The sequence below is a fragment of the Silene latifolia genome, chromosome X (genome assembly GCF_048544455.1).
Source record: "Silene latifolia isolate original U9 population chromosome X, ASM4854445v1, whole genome shotgun sequence".
Taxonomy (NCBI): Eukaryota; Viridiplantae; Streptophyta; class Magnoliopsida; order Caryophyllales; family Caryophyllaceae; genus Silene; species Silene latifolia.
In genome coordinates, this window is record NC_133537.1 from 266,045,881 (window position 1) to 266,050,526 (window position 4,646).

Genomic DNA, 4,646 nt, shown 5'->3' on the forward strand with positions numbered 1-4,646 from the left:
GGATATTATTAAAGTCAAGGACGCACTTATTGAGCTTGCTGGTTCCAAGGCCGCTGCTTTTTCTATGCTCAATTCGTGCGTCTCCCACGGCAAGTTCAGGGTGGGTCGGGCTTATAGCCTTTTCCGACATTGCAGACCTAAGCTCAGATGGACTACCCCCCTTCGGTCTGACAGCATCCTTCCAAAACACCGCATTTGCGTTATCCAAGCTGTGCAGCACCAGCTTGCCACTGTAGACAATATCAACAGGCGGGGTCTTATGCTCGTCAATAGATGTTGCCTTTGTATGGCTGCTCAAGAGTCACATCGACATTTGTTTTTCAGATGCTCCTTCTCCCAACAGGTTAGACGTAACATGTTAGCTTGGCTGGGGGTTTCGGGTTCGAGCTCAGATATCGATATTAAAAATTACCTCTACAAAATTAATGTTGGAAACAAATGTGATTGGAGGAATATTCTTTCGGTTGTAGTGTCGCGGGCATGGTCTATGCCATCTGGGAGGAGAGAAACAATCGTCTTTTTGGAGAAATACAAGCCACGCCGGAGATGGTAGCTGCTAAGCTTCAAAGTATTTTGAAAATCCGCCTTTCTGATAATCAGCACCCTCGGATTAGACAGTGGTTAGATTTTACAAATTAATTTGTGTGTTTGGATTAACGGAACTTTAGTGCTTTCTCGGTCATTAGTGTTTTTGTAAGATGCCTTCTCATTTCTTTTCTTTCCCTATATGGACGAATACAAATGAGTTTAACTTTCTTGCAAAAAAAAAAAAAAAAAAAAAAAAAAAAAATAATAATAATAATAATAATAATAATAATAATAATAATAGTAATAATAATAATAATAATAAAAATAATAAAAATTTGCTTTCTTATAAAAAAAAAGAAATAATAATAATAATAGTAAAAAGTAATAATAATAATAATACTAATACTAATACTAATAATAATAATAATAATAATAATATTAATTATTATTATAATTATTATTATAATAATAATAATAATAATAATAATAATAATTATTATTATTATTATTATTATTATTATTATTATTATATCTAGTATTATTATTATTATTATTATTAATACTAATATTAATAATAATATTAATATTATTTCGGTTCAATTCGAGTCCAATCGACTTAGTTCGATTAAATTCTATTGATTGATTCAACTCGGCTCCATTGATTCGATTCGATTCGGCTCAACTCCATTCGATTCGATTCAGCTCCATTGATTCGATTCAACTCGGCTCTATTTGATTCGGCTCGATTCGATTCGGCTCTAAAAAGCTAGAAAGAAAAGGGCCTTATTAAGGCTCCTCAAATTGTTCGCGATTTATGATATATAGACGACCTCAAGTTTTAAGCAAATGGAGAATAAATAAAAAATCCAATTTAATCTTTTGATGCATATTTCATCTGTCACAATTATTTATTTAATTCTTAATTTGCATATCTTTAATTTCAAGTATACTCCTGCTCTTTTATTTTGGTAAATCAATAAAAACATTATAATTGACAAAAATATCCCAGGTGGTACCGAAAGTATCACCGGGTGACGGTATCTCATTTTTCTTCCATTTTAGTAATTCATAAATTGTCTTTTTCGATGTACGATACACTTATTTTACCAATTTTGTTTAGAAGGTTAGTACATGTGTTAATTAGGGTGTACATCTAATGTGATTGTATTATTAATGTTACGATAATATACTGTCATTATTATATTTTTATAATGAAGATTAAGGTAAAATTAATTGAACTTAAACCGTCAATCTTATTTTGAGTGAAGTATTAAACTTTTTTTTCTACCTCTTTGTACTAAGTTATCTCCAAAATTCTGTGCATTCGTAAGGCATTCACCATAGTTAGGGAATTAAATATCTATTTTTCACTTAAATTATCATTTACAATTGGAAAAATTGGATTATTTTGAGAAGAGGAAGAGGAAGAGGTTAAGGATAAAGAGATAATGTTTGATGTTTATTTATTTAGGGTTAGGCAAATGAAAAATAAGATGCAAAATATATTGTAATAAGTAAAATATATACTGCAAAAATAAACTCCATTATCAAATTTTAACAAACATGATGGGAGACGGTAGGTCGAATTCTTCAGCTCCTTCCTTTAATCGTTAAGGCAAGTACATGGAAAGTAAGCTTATACGAGGTGACTATCGGATTTTCACTAACTTTATGTGGGACAGTAGCTCGAAGTCTTTAGGTCCTCCCTTCAATCCTCAAAGCAGGAACATGGAAAGCAACCTATATAGGTCATTACTTGACATTTGAAAACTTGTTAATGGGTGGGGGGCCTTGAATTCTTCAGTCTCCCCCTCCAATCCTCATGATGGGTACATGGGAAGAAACCATATACCAGATATTGAACCTTCCCTGCGGATTTAAAGGAGGAATTGAAAAACTTACTTTTCAAGTATCCGCCTTGGGGATTGGAGGGAGGGGCTGAAATTAACAAGTTTTCGAATGTCTGGTAACAACTAGGTATAGAGTAGCTTCTCGTGTATCTGCCTTCAGGATTGAGGGAGGAGCTATGGACTGAAAATACTAATAATACTACTTCCTATTTGTAATACTAAAAAAAATTGATCAACAAAAACAGAAAAAGAAAGAAGAAATCTTTAACACTTGAAATTTAGCTAATTAACAAAATTTATATGAGACCTTTGTATGCATATATATATATATGACAAATTTTTAGGTACACGCGGTATAATGTGGTACATAGTAACAAATTAGTAATATCTTTTTTTTTTCTGGTATATTTAGAATCTTCATAGTTAATTTGGAAAAATGCTCTCAAATCCAATTTTCTCATTGATCGAGTGGACATGTTTAGTGGTCAATACTATTTGTCTCCTATTTTAGGGCATGTATTGACATTTGTTACGCTTATTGAAGAGACATAATGCCGAAAACCCGTATAAGGACTCTTTCACCTCCACCCTACTGTGGACACAGCCACTCGTGTCGCGCGCACTTGCGCGTTGGTTTCGAGGCAGCGCCACTTCTCCCACAGAATTTCAGCGCGAGGGCCAAAGCACGTTATGGGCCGTTACCGATTTGAAAGGCATTGAAACTGGTGAAATGTTTGACAAACCTGTATTTTCGGAGTCGCCACCAATATTTATGGAAAATTTGAACCATTCGAATACTTCGCGTTATGTCAAGACACAAAGTAGTGACATGAACACTAAGAAATTGTTACCCTTAGCATTCTATGTCTAGAATGACTCACGTGATGCCAATTAACTCGGATGTTTACAGATATCTTGAGTAAGGGGTGATGGTACGTATTATGAAGCTCTTTTATTCGAACACCTAATCCCGCCCGCCTCGATAGCGGCCTCTACTAATGATTAGGGAAGTCATTTATACTCGATATGTTGTCAATTATATGCATGCAATGCAACAAACATGGATTAAACCTAGCATGTGAGAATTTGGACTAAGTCGGTTGAAACACAATTTAGCATTCAATTGGGTCGAAGTTGGAAGTTAGATTAATTACATGTTAAAAAGCCAGATAAATAAATCATATAAGATAATATGAAATATTACAAATTACAAAGAAATAAATTACAAGTGACAAACGATCTATGTCATAAACATGCCAAAAGATTTTAGGAAAGAAATAAAAGAGATAAAAGAAAATAAAAGAAATAAGGAAATTAAAAGAAATAGGAAATGAAATAAATTAGAAAAATAAAAATAAAATAGAAAATATGGAAAATATGAATTATATGAAAAATATGAATTATGGAAAATATGTCGAATTATGGTGATAATAAGAATAATAGTTGATTAAAATCCTAATTAGAAAAGTTACGTCAAAACGATAAGAGTTCAGAGGCAGAAACCATCTCAGAACAGGCGCAACATAAACTGTGTCCTCTGGAAGAGGCGCATCAGTTTAACGACGGTTCTCGAGTTGGATTCTAACTGTGAAAGTCAGACTCGTGGTTTGTTAATGTTCATTGGTTAACTTACATTGATTATTAGTGCATAACTCGGATGTAAGTGGTTTAATCAGATTACATGCATCTAAAATCGTCATAAAGCGAGAAAAGGGAATCGAAACGAGATAAAACAATGGTTTACAAGTTATGGTTATTTACGATGTCGGATTTTACGAAGATCGAATTAAAACTGGAGTTGGGAAACAAAGGATTGAAAGTGAATTGGAAACAATATACAAAAGACGGATTTAAAAGACTTGGTATGGAAGAAATCGAGCCTCTAAAATCCGGGTTTGAATAAAGTGATGAAAACCCGCAAATGTTGATTATAAAGGATTTAGGTCGAAAAGGATTGGAAAAGGTTTGAGAAAATTAAGTAATGAAAACAATTTGTCGAAATAAGAAGAAAAGAAGACGAAAAAAGAATGAAAGAATGAAAGGGACGAAAGTGCAGAAACCCGAGGAAGAAGAAGAAGTGCAACAACTTATGGCAGCCCCTGGAAGAGGCGCAACAGATACCGCGATCCTTCCAGAAGGCGCATCAGTTGATGTGATCCTTCTCCACGCCAGATCTTTGTTGTTTCGTAAAAAAGGTTTAAAAGATGATTTTAAAAGACGGTTTTAGCATGTATATAATGTAAAAACGTACATAATAATTATTACAAA